The 12508-nt window shown below is 42.3% G+C and overlaps 1 protein-coding gene across 2 annotated transcripts in view; it reads left to right on the top strand.

Annotated features, from left to right (window-relative positions):
• The first annotated feature begins 10913 nt into the window (after positions 1 to 10913).
• KDM4B (lysine demethylase 4B) overlaps positions 10914 to 12508 on the top strand; it is a 350269-nt gene continuing 348674 nt past the window's right edge. The window contains exon 1 of one of the 2 annotated variants that reach the window (XM_085637671.1): positions 10914 to 11050. The gene's annotated coding sequence lies outside the window, so the exon portion shown is untranslated. The other variant, XM_085637670.1, reaches the window with a different exon arrangement.

Here is a 12508-nt window from a genome sequence, read left to right as displayed (position 1 = left end):
TGAAGGCGTCCTATCTTTTTTTTTTTCTTATTTACATTGATCACTTTACCATACGGTAAGGAGAGAATACCCACGCATTTCAGGAGCCAGATGACCGCGCTTCCCAAACCATTTAGAAAAGCAACGTTTGTGATCCATCTTTCTTTAATGCACATGAGCATTTTTTCCAACTTGATAGTAGGCATGCTTTCAGATGGTGTGAATTGACACTTTTTTTTGCTCTCACTGCAGTGGTTTGTAATTGTCATGACCATGCCCTTCGATGAGTCTTTACTGTTATGGGCAAAATATTGATCAGACTATAGATGGTAGATTAACAGCATAGGAGCTGGAACACTTTTCAGAGTGGGGTGCTGGCCTATGGCGCATGTTCCCTAAAAATGCATGGCTTTGAAAAAATCAGGGGGTACTGGAGGTTTTAGCGAACTTGAAACAGCCCTCAGCACCTTCTATAACAGAATGGGGGTATGGCCACATCAATTTTCGGGTTAAGAACTAGAACATGGGCTGTGCTTTGGACTAATCGTGATAATACAGAGCAAACCCTACCCAAGGTTTCTGAATGAGCCCTTGGGGAAATTAAATAAGATCAGACTTGTGTAATTTTAAGCAGTGCAGATTAAGTGATTTGCCCACTGCCAACACCGGCAACTCAAACTTACTTCCCCCAGGTCCAAAGTCGGGAGCTCTGGCTGTTAGGCCACATTCTTATTTCTCAATTTGTGTTAAAGAAAAAAAAACCTACACAAGTAGCTATGAAAAGTTGACACCTTATTGTGAAGTAAGGAAACTGCACCAAAAAATGCTTGACTGTTTACCTGGCATCTTGCTTGGGAATACTTTGCACGGGTTTTTTTTAAAACTGGAAGGGGGTAGGCATAGTTCAGCTTATTGGCACCAAATATGCTGGTACAATATTCCGAGTGGTGGTGGGGCTCGTGTGTTAATTTGCTGAAGTCCTAAGGAGTGAAACTAGTCTGTAGCATGTGCATTTGGAACATTCTCAATTATAATACTACTTTGTGCAGCAGAGCACTATCGTTTACTGAATCTCATATCCACTGACATGACCACTATAGATGTATACATTTAGTTATACTAAAAACTATGTAGCAAACTGTTAATCTGGTTTCGGTGAATATCTAACATTTGCATATAAATTAAAAGCGGGATCTTTGTTTTGTTCCTACTAAAGTTTCCATCAGACTTACAAAAAAGTTACATCTAATGTAAAATGTGTATAGTTCAGAGGTGTATCCTCTTTTCTATGAAAAGACTACAACCGGCGTTTCCTTTTGCACATCATGCACCCCACAAAGATTGTGACAAAATTCACTCCGCTTTGCGGTCCTAGTAAAGTAAACCCCTATCCCCATATTAAAAGAATAAAGAGCAGTTTATCAGCTGTAACCAGACAGTTGACCTCTTAGAAGCACAGCAAATGCTTTATTGCTCTTTTACAACTCGCCAGAAATCAGATGTCTGGAAAACTCTGCTCTAAAGTTGCTCACAGTCTTGAACAATTTTTTTTTCCCGCTGTCCTCTTGCAGTTTAGGGTGCTTGTCTATCTCTGACCTTTGGTGTGCACCTCTCCTTGCACCCAAGGAGTGATGTCGTCGGCCCCCCCCCCCCCCCCATATTCTCTTTGGGCGTGGTTGCCCTCTTAAAACACTGTTTAATGTTGACCTATCATATTTCCAGTTTTGTAACGGGCCACCATGTCTCTCCTCAAACCCTTCTTTCACTAACTTCCTTGTAGTGATCGCATGTTTATGTGATCTTTGGATATATTAAAATTGAGGGGAGACTTTTTTGTACTGCATCCAGAGTAATTTCATAGCTATTCAGTCCCCATCCCTTTGATTGAATACAGTATCTGACAGACGTCTACATGCAGATTCCTTAAGGTGTGAATTCTCTCATGGTGCCAGAGGGAATCTGGAATTTTTTTCCTGCAGTACATGTCAGGAACTGAAGTGTATGGCTCTGCATTCACGTCTACTCTGGTTGTGCTGTCCGTCTCCTCTGGGGTCTGGAGGTCTGTTTCTTTTCCATACTGCAGCACTGAGAAGCGGTTCCTCAGGCTGGTCTCTGGCCCACTCCAACAGTTTTTGTCGGCTGGAACAGTGCCGTGTGCAGGCATTTGAGGTTGCAGCGTTCACTGACTTTGCCAAATTGAGACTGTCTCTAATGGCTCCTCCTGGTTGAGGGCGTACACTGTCTCACACCTCCCAGTCTTTCTGGGAGCCGGGGCGCTGACCCAGATGAGACTATTTTAACTCTACCTTTTCTATTGTCTTCACCTTCCCCTGGAGCGCTATGTTGCCCTGTGGCGATTAGGAGCCACACTGGTGGGTTCGCCCTCTGAGTCGTTCGGTCAGTGCTGGGCGTCCGACTCTGCTTCATGTCAGGACCATGCCCAGCACTGATCAGCCATTCCTCCTATCTGCATTGGGTGCAGATTCTATGGAGCCATCGGTTATTGTTACCTTTCATTCCCCTCATGTTGGTATTTCTAAGGGTCATGTTTTAGGTGATACGGAGGACTCTGGGCTTTTGCGGCCTATAACACTTATACCTTTTTATTGAGCATTTGCTCTCTACACTAGAGGTAGCTAGTGGGTTAGTCCCCCCCCCCCCCCCCCCCCCCCAGCTTCTGGACTTCTTCCCCTTCCAAGCCTTGCTGCTATGGGGAATTCTTTGTGCGGACATGTTCAGGAAAGTGGCTATGGTTTTGGAGTTCACTTCTGTGGAACAGTCTGCTGCTCCCCCTCGCCCCGTATCGATTTACTCTGTCAAAGTCAAACGGAGGTGGATCCTGTTCTCCCCTATAGTGAGGCCCTGTACAACATTTTGTTGGGCACTTGTGCTATACCTATTACAGGGGTCCCTGTGGACCGTTCTACATCTTGCAGGCACTAACTGGTTCCTGGAGATCTGGCTAGTCTCCTTAGGCATCCTACTTGTAGTTTAGTGGTACAGGCTGCTTTAGCCTCACAGAATATGGATTCAGGATAGCCAGCAGGCAGTCAAACTGATCACTACATGTGGCATGGCTACTGCTGAGTCGGGTCATGGCATCCTCTGACACTACATTTTTGTTCCTGATTGCGTACCTTGGGCTTTTCAGAGGCTGTCCAATCTGCTTTGGTTGAGATGCGATTTAATGAAACCAACTTTCTGGTGCCCATGCGGACTCTGCTTTGCAGCATTTCCCTGAGTCTAGGTGAAACAGTCCTAAATTCACTTTCTATTTATCTGCCTCTTTAGGTTTTTCTTTCTATTTGGCTTGTAGGGGGGTTGGGGGGGGCATGTTTTTTCTTTTCTTACATGGCTAGCCAAGTTATGGCCATGCCATAGTTGTCTAAACTGTACTTGTTGGTGACACCTGATGTTGTGTTCCTGCGGTTAGCAGGTATTTTTTTCAAAACTGTCTGATTGTCCCCTTTTTGTGTGTTCTAAGGATACCTATTGAAAAGGTTTCTTTTCCTTCTGATGGGCTTCATGCTCTGTCATTTACTTAAGGTATCTTTTCTTCAGGTCAAAGTCTACATATGTCGCCTGCTCCTTTAGAAGCATTTCCGTATGCTGGTAGAAATTACTTTTGACTTTTGGTATCTTGTATAGTCACTTCTTGTTTATACCCTTAGATTAAGCTTCTATACAGAGATCATGCTTGTATTTTTCGGTTACTCTGAGTTTAAACTTCAGTGGAGTTTGGGCTCTTCCCTGCGGTGTCTCTGGCCTGTCTGAGGCGGGCTCTTCCCTGCTGTCTCTCTGGCCTGTCTGAGGTTACCAGTAGGACATGCGTTTTTTTAAACACTTTATTGGTGACCGCAATCTCGTCGTATTCTGTGGTGCTACCAAGCCAGCAGTGTAAACGTTATATCATTAGCGTCATTACAAAGTTGTGTATATTAACATTCAACTGGTAAGAACTTATGCAAACTCATTATCCCCATCCCACTCCTGGTCGTTCTTACTTCAATTTACACGGTAACCGTAAGTGGTCTATGTACATTATCTTCCCAGGGATTGCAATTTTCATGGCAAGAACATAGTTTCTTGGGCCTGATTCTGAATGCCACCAGGCGCCCTTGCGTATTACTGGGTCGGGGTAGCTTGTGTAGGGGACAGGTCAAGTGTTTCCAGTTCAATTATCATAGCCTCCCACTCCAGTGAGATGGGCTGCTTCCTCAGCCCTCTTCTCTGCGAAGAGCTGCACCCTCCGCCCTTCCCCACTGAAGCATGTCAGTTTGCCAAACAGTGACCGCTGGGCATCTGGGGGACTTCCACCTCATAGTGAACTCTGATCGCTAAGATGAGTGCTAGGTCCAAGAACTTTAACCACACCTTTGGCACCCCTGAGCGCCTACGAAGGCCCACCAGCGAAGGAGGACACGATTTTTTATTAATCTGTTCTTCAGTTGGTCCTTTTCACTATTTTTATTTTTTGTCAGGTAGCCGTTTTCACTAAACTTCTATGGAATAGTAGCTGGTTTTCCTTTAGGTGACTTTTTTCTTGCTAAAATTCTACTACTATTCATGATGGTGGTTATACCAGCTCTGCCATGTTCTGTTCCTTGCCTGTGTATTGGCTATTCCCTTGATATGCACACTTCTTTAGGGTCTTTCCACATATGATAGGATCAAGGTCTCTATGTTGTGTTCTTCAGACTAATTAACAATGGTCAACTTTTTTTGGGGCGGTGTTGTACTGTTGCCTACCTATGTTCTTCATGGTGGTTCTGTGAACACTTCTTGTGAGGTTATCTGGGATATTTTACCCTTCAGGGGTTAGTTATTACACCCATGTGCTGTATTTTGTGAGGGGATATATTCTAACTGAGAATAACCACTTCTATGGATCTTTTTCTTTAAGAACATTCAGAGTTTTCGTCCCCATATACTTTGATCTGCTAGCTTTCCGTGTGTAGTTGCGCCTATTGTGCCTGAAGGCTGGATGACCCTTTCTCTTTGGACACCCCCCCCCCCCAGCCAGCAGTGGTTCATTTTCCGTTGGCTTGCAGTCCCTTCAACGTTTTGTCGCTGGTAGTCTACTTGTGTTCTTATGAAAGAGCTTCACCATAATAAGGTCTTACTGCTCTTGAACCCTACCTACTCCTGAAACCATTTTAACAAACCTGGGGAATGCTGCAAAAAAAATCACAAGGCATTGGTGATTAAATCGTATAGTAGTCAAAAATAACACCAGTAAGTCAGTTAAGGACAGATGCATTCAGTCTGTTAATATGCCTCCGCCATAGTGTTGTCTTCAAAACTTGTTATGCTTCATACAGTTTTTTATCCCAGCCAATGCGTTTCTTGCCTTTAAGAGGACTTAAACGGGGATAGTTATTCATTCAAACATTGATAGCCAGCAAGTAATGGGATCATCTAGTTAGCGTGGGGTTTGTTCAACATCTCCCATTAAAGCAAGCTGTATTACTTCACAAAACTGGGATAAAAAGTGTTAAACCTCTAAAATTCTGTATCATCTGAGGGCTGGCAAAGAGAATGTGAATGGAAGTAACCCCTAGTGTGTTTAATAGAGAAGCTGCCACACGGTGCCCAAACAATAGACTGCTGTTAACCAAACTGAGCATTCACTTCATGATGGAAGGATATCCCTGACCCACCAAATGGTGTACTAGAAACATCTTAATCTTCTGTACCCCTTCAAACCATCTGACACAAGGACTGTTGTCTACGATAAACACTGTCTGTTGCATCATCTGCTCTACCCATTTCAGCCCTTATTGGAGAGCCTATAAATAAACTTATAATTCGAGATCCCTCGAGTGCGACTTTCCAAACGAGGAAGGAACAGCCAATACCTGTTGAATTGAGACCCCCATTCTCTGAAACAGACTTGCGATATGTGACACTGGGTGAGGTAGATTAACAGGCTAGTAGCTTCCTGAGGATGTCATAGCTACAGAGAGCAGCCAGTTCTTGGAATCAATGTAAAGGTTGTGATCACCTTTTAAGGCACACACACACCTGTGAACACTTTCGAAACTCCTACAATTGTTTGGTGGTACACACTGATGTAGCTTAAGCTCTAAAAAGACCCAAGAAGACTGACTACACTAAAGGTTAGGTGGAGGGTTGGATGTCCCGCACCTTTCTCAGTACACACTGCAGATACCATCCTATATCGTTTCCACTGGACTGGCTTGGCCAACAAAGCCCATTCCCTGCCATCCAGGGAACCCACAGCAGGAAAAACTCAAAACCTCACTTAAGTTACTGGGTAAGGTCTGGAGACTGGCCACCCCTAATTATGAAATTCCTAGTGCAAACCCACAGCTGCAAATATGAAGGTGCATGTAATTAGTTGAGGTTGTATATAGTTAGAAAATGTTTAATTACTTAACCATGAACAACTGTTGGCATTCCCTTGCTGAAAAGTTCCAGGCAATGAATATCCAAAGGTTATTTAATATACTTGTCACCGGTAGATTATGTGCAAAATTTCAGGTAAAGACTAGAGGACTTTGGGAGGTCAGTTGGGATTTGCATACATACAAAATATGCTTGTGTCCTGAGTAGAATTTAACTCTGAAAAACTCAATGAATTTTGGCTCTTTATGAGCCTTGATCCCTCTTCAGAATTAATGGACTGTCAACCTCTTTCTGTGCTAGCCAGGGTGATACACTGAATAACTTACTGCACATACAGTAGTAAATTAAACAGATGGTCATGCAATTAAGTGATAGATACGTAACCTGGGCATATTTAAAGCCAGATTATCCAATTGTAATTAGACCATATTAATCAGGAAATAAAATCACTGACTCAAGAAGGCAACTCAAGACGTCCGACATCAGATGAGTAATGTTACATAGTTTGCGTATCAAAATCGGTAACTATAGAGGTCAATCTTGAAATCTCACGAAATAAGATGTCTAGATATAAAAAAAATTGGAAGATATTACCAATGTCACGTGTTTGGGACTAGCCTGTTTTCCGATGTCCTTGTGTCGTACATTCTTGGAAACCTCCATTTACCTCAAGATAAAATTGAATGCGAGTTGAACTAACTTTGAGATCATGTAAACAAAAACAATACTTGATGGAAACCAAGGGGTAAAACCCTTACTGATGTATAGCGAAGTCTTCATGTAGTTATGATTCAGTCTCATTTTCCACTGAAAATAGAATTTTGGTTTCCTTATTACTTTTGCCCCCTTGGATGGATTTGTGTGAAATTTGGCAATTCATAAGCTTAGTCAGCCAAGGTTTGACATGCATAAAGATTGAAAGGGGGACAAAATTTAAAGCGGTGAAAAGGAATGCTTTTTCATTTTAGCTATCCTAGGAAAAATTGCTATCTGCAGTTTGAACTCTGACCATCTTTACACCAAACATGAAATAAAGGTAGAATGATACTTAGAAAATCTGCTTTCCTTTGTTTCGTGTAAATCTGAGTAATACTTTTTTTTTTGGATATTAGTGTTTTAAAAAGTTGCAGATTGGGCTTTAAAGGCTTAACACTTTTGTATACCTTGGCCTAGTCATAACTTAAAACTCTTGTCAATTGGGTTTCAATTTTTGGGAGAAATATGATTGGCTAGAGGAGGGCTCTGAAACTTCCCCCCCCAGCCATCTTGACACTTGCAAGTTGGAGGCGACTCACCAGTTTCACACTGCAGAAAATAATACGTCACAGAAATGGGAGGTACACCTTTAGTGATGTTTGAACGAGGTGAGTACAGGGGTAACCTAGAGGTATTGAAAAAGTGAGTACTGTTCAAGAAAAAAATACAAAAATATGCTAGTCAAAAGGAAACTGCGTTCACGTTTGTGGCCATTTTAAGAAGAGATTTTCTGCCATTTTGTGAAACCTCACAAATCACATATGAATGGCAACATATGTCATTATCACTTGCTCTTTTCCTTTTAATGTACCTCTTGCGCCTTAGTGTTTTTGGCATGGCTGTCGGTGCTACTTTCGGCATGCATTGAGTGCTTTAGAAACTATAACTGGCGACTGTAAGTGGTTTATGTTTGAGCCAGAAACATAACTCACTTTTAACTGTATTTTTAGTGCATAACATTTTTCTACTATATAATCAATACACAAATATTTGGTTTATTTCTAAGCAGACAGGAACAGTCTACAAGCTTAACTTTAAATTTTTTGATTTATTCCTATACTCAAGGGAAAAAATACATCTGAATACTTAATCTAGCTCTGTACAATGGGCAGTGAGAATTTTTGCTTGTGTGATGTCATACATGGAAGGCTTGCATTGGCTTAGTGATTTCCTGTTTGTGATGTAGCATGTTTCTTGACGACTCAGAATAGTGATGACCGAAAACCGCAGGTAGTGATGGATGAGACTTTAGGGTGCAGTAAAGTATCATAAAGAGACGAAAGATGGAAAGGAGAGCTGCAGTTTAAAGGTAATTTTGGATCCAACAGGTAAAATGAGAAAGCTCATTCTAAGCTTTTGGGTAGAGGGGGAAAAAAGTCCTGGGAGAAAATTATACATTCACAACTGTATACAAGTGCCCACAATCAATAAATCACTGTTAAGAGAGACAATTTATTAAACAAAAAAATACAATTAGTTGGGCTGTCAAAAAGACTAAACTAGGACTTCTCGAAGTTCATGCTCCCAAATGTAGTTCTCTGAAATCTGACAGTCTATGGTTCCAACCGTAGCTTTTTGGGTGTTACAAATTAGTGAAAATAATGTATATTCATGGTATCAAGAGTTTAAACTGCAATTGTCTTCTTTGTGTAGCTATTGTTCCCATTTCTAAAGAATGATCGTGAGCGAAGCAGGTTATATCTTTAATGAAAAGTTTAAAGACAACCAGGGCGAGTACCAGAGAGTATAGCTGGTTTTCTGGGAATAAAATGTGAAATTTATGATACTTGTGAAAATTCCAGTTGATAACCTACAAATGGTTTCTCCAGGATCACAGAGTTGGCATATAAATTCCCAGAGGAAAACAAACATTTTACGAGTATTCCACAATGAATCCAATCTAAATCATTTGTAATGGTCCACTTGAACTAACTCATACCAGGAAAAGGAAGGTGTGTAGTAATACTTCCAGTTGTTATTAGTTGCTTTTTGAATGATTGGTTGGAAAGCTAATCGAACAGGATGTGTTGTCAACGACGTTTTAAACTTGGGCAATTGAGAAAAACAGGCTTTCTTTGCTAGAGTTGTCTGCTGTCAAACTTTTACATTTCTAATGTATTTTTCTTAAAAGCTGAAATGCTCCTTCAAAAAAACAAAATCGGGATTAATTTATATGTAGACATGAGTTAATTCATAATACCTTATCCACTAGCAAATTAATGGAAAGTTATCAAAACGAATGACCGCAAAATACCTGGAACCTGGTGACGCACAGAGGTTGAACTAACAAAGCTGAACAAAAGATTGTGGCAAAAATCTGTGATATGTAATTTCAACTATAAAGAAGATAAAGTATATATAGAAGCTTGATATTTTTGAAAAAGAACAAGGCGTAGGCTGTTATTTATTCAAGGTCTGGATCCCTTTCTGCGTAGGTCTTTGCTATTTTGCTTAGGGTTCTTAGTTGTACGATACATGTTAGTTGCACTTGCACATATTGTTCTATAGTGCACGGTTGTCTTGTCAGAGAGGAAATTATATTTATAACCTGTATTAAAGGCATCTGGAGTGTGATATGTGAAACTCAATTGAGTACCCTGTTGATCTATGTACCAAAGTGGGGGCAATTGGGGTGGTGATTGTTATGGGGATTCAAGGCACAGAAAAAAATAATGTGTTGGTAATGTTGTCCTACCCGGGTGGCAATTCTAAGCAGCATTTGAGAAGCAGGTTAGGGTGGAGCTGCCTTCCCAAATTCAGCTGTTTAACTCCCGATCCTATTAGATAAATATATATTCTAAATTAGGCACGCATTGGTGTCCTTGGAACTGCCCTGTGCACAATGAAATACCAGCCATAAAAGGACATTGCCTATGTTGGGGGGGGGGGGTCAAAGACCTCTAACAAACCTTAAGACCTAGTTTTCATTTCAAATGCAAGGTTATCAGACGGGGGCGGGGCTGGAGTAACTGCGGCTATTGTTAGTGCTGAGACGCCAGCTTGTGTTGTGTCTCAGATACCCCACACCTGCTCCTGAGCCAGCACTGACTCGAGCCTCCATTTTGTGGCCGGTCAGCGTAGGCCGCCATCTTGAGAGGGCACGGTTTTCATGTATGCATGCTTGCAATGGTCGTTTCTGTACAATAAAATCAACTGTGGGTATTTTTTTCCCTTTTAATAAGATGTTTGCTTTGGATAATCATTCGACATAGAAAATAATAAGAAATAAAAAGACACAGATTTGCATTTTTGTACTCTAAGGGGTGAATTATGTAGCTCGCGCATTTTTTATGACTATATTTTTTTCCACTTATTTTTTTATAGATACGTATTCTTTCCCACTTAAAGATTTAGTGAGATGTGTTTAAATTAGGATCAGTCAGCTCATTACAAAATGGTAGCCGTGGTTACATAAGGCTGATAGGAGCCGCCTCGTCATTAGCAGGCCTCTTTTATGACCATAGTCTCAGGGTACTAAAAAAAGGAGGGGAGAACCCCCGCTCATCCGCGTTACGTCACAGAGGATCGTCTCAGATTTGGCATCTGTGCTAGGCCTCACGTAGTCACTTCTACACAGCTGAGCCCTAGAACGAGAATGACGTATCTCCTGAACCAATCTCGTCGAAAGGACGGCCTCAGTCTGGGAACGCTCAGCCAGTAGCTACGCGGCAGGGGCAAGGAAGTAAAGGAAAACTGACTTCTGTTGGGCAGCTGAAGCGTCATTCAAGAAGTTACATTCTAGTGATTGGTTGGAATGTAGCTCTCCCCTTTATCGCCGACCAATGAGACTGTCTGCATCGCATTTGCTGGAAAAATCCGTCTCTGTTCGCGTAGGCAAGAACGACAGTATTGTTCTGCCAATAGCGCTTATCGACATTGTTGACCACCGGTGGCAATTGGATGGGGTAGCTGCCAGTCAGCTGCAGTTTCCCCAATCCGAGCGCAGGTATGAACTACTCTGGCCAATGAGCTCGTAGATTGGGCGGCCGTTTTGTGGAACCTGTGTTGGTTATTGAGCGATAATCGTTGCGGCGGAGGCCGGAGAGTAAAAATACTAGCGGCGGAGGAAGCCTAGAGGAACCGAGACTCGGCGGGGGATACGAGGTAGGGGATCCCAGTGCGAAGCGGAGATCACCTTGGCGGCCGCCGTCGTTTGCTAGTAGTGAAGAGGGTAGGGGGAGAGGAGAAACGAGCTCCGCGGGGGCGGAGGGGGAAGTGTAGACGTACGCGGGGGGGATGTGTGAGGAAGGGTCGCCGGTGAGACCGAGACGGGACCAGGGTAGGGTGCGGAGCGTGGGTAGAGGCGTGCGCCTCAATGGAAGAAATCGGGAATTAACTCACAACCATTGAATGGGAAGAAGAAAATTATTTTTTTCCTCACCAATTTAAAAATGTCAGTGTGTTTAGTTTTTGTCGTGACCTGCGGAGGGGAAGGGGGTTTGATTTTAATATCCTCATCCCTCAATCTTCCGTCCGGTAATTATTATCCACCTCCTTTATTCAAAAACCGAGAATTATAGCCCCAAACCATGTAGGGGCCATGTTACCAAAGCGCTTCGAACGCTGGCGTTGAGGCGCGTGCAAATACCTTTCCACACGCACACCTTTGTGATGTGTCTGTTTGAGTTATTACGCCCGCTGCATCCTTTCTAGGCAATGTCCCTTTAAATAAAACCGAAAGTGAAACCTCGGCCCCTAAGGCACCTGGTCCGCTTGCGTTTTTGGTGGGTATTGGGGACCCTCTTCCCCACGTCTCTTTGATATTTAGTTTCACGCACTGGAAATTCCATATCCAATTGTTTTTTATGGGATACCGCTCTAGGCTTCTTGTTTTTGAGCGTTTTAGAGTATTTAAGTGACGCCTCTACGTTGTGTGTGTTGTTTTTTTGGGGGTATTTGTTAGTAAGTCATTGAATTCCCACTTGGGGCCGTTTCCGTCGCTTTTGCGCCAGTGTTAACGGAATCACACCAGCGCTAATTATTTCATGCATTATTTGTCCGCCTTCACCCTACCTATAACGAGGGCAACAGGAATTATGGGGCAGTATTTTGAGCACATTTTGTATTAAGAAAAGACACATTTTATGGCATAATGGGGCCGTTTTGTGATAGTAATGATCCAACGCTACACTTTATCAGGGATCTATACTGATATTTCATACAAATGGCCCATACATATTCACCCTACTCATAAATCCCTGTTGCGCTGGGGGTCAAGTTTTAATGACGTGAAAATTGTTTCCTTCACAGATTCATGTTTAACATTTCTAAATACATAATTAAATATATATATATAATCAACACCCTTTTCTCTTGGTCGATGGACCTATTAGTTGAGTAGTTGATCGTAATAGAACTATCTAACTAGCCAAATAATCCCAGACTCGGTAAGATTAATAAAGTT

This window comes from Triturus cristatus, chromosome 12, assembly GCF_964204655.1.
Source record: "Triturus cristatus chromosome 12, aTriCri1.1, whole genome shotgun sequence".
NCBI lineage: Eukaryota > Metazoa > Chordata > Amphibia > Caudata > Salamandridae > Triturus > Triturus cristatus.
Note: the sequence above shows the minus strand (reverse complement) of the source record. Positions and strands in the feature narration are given on the sequence as shown.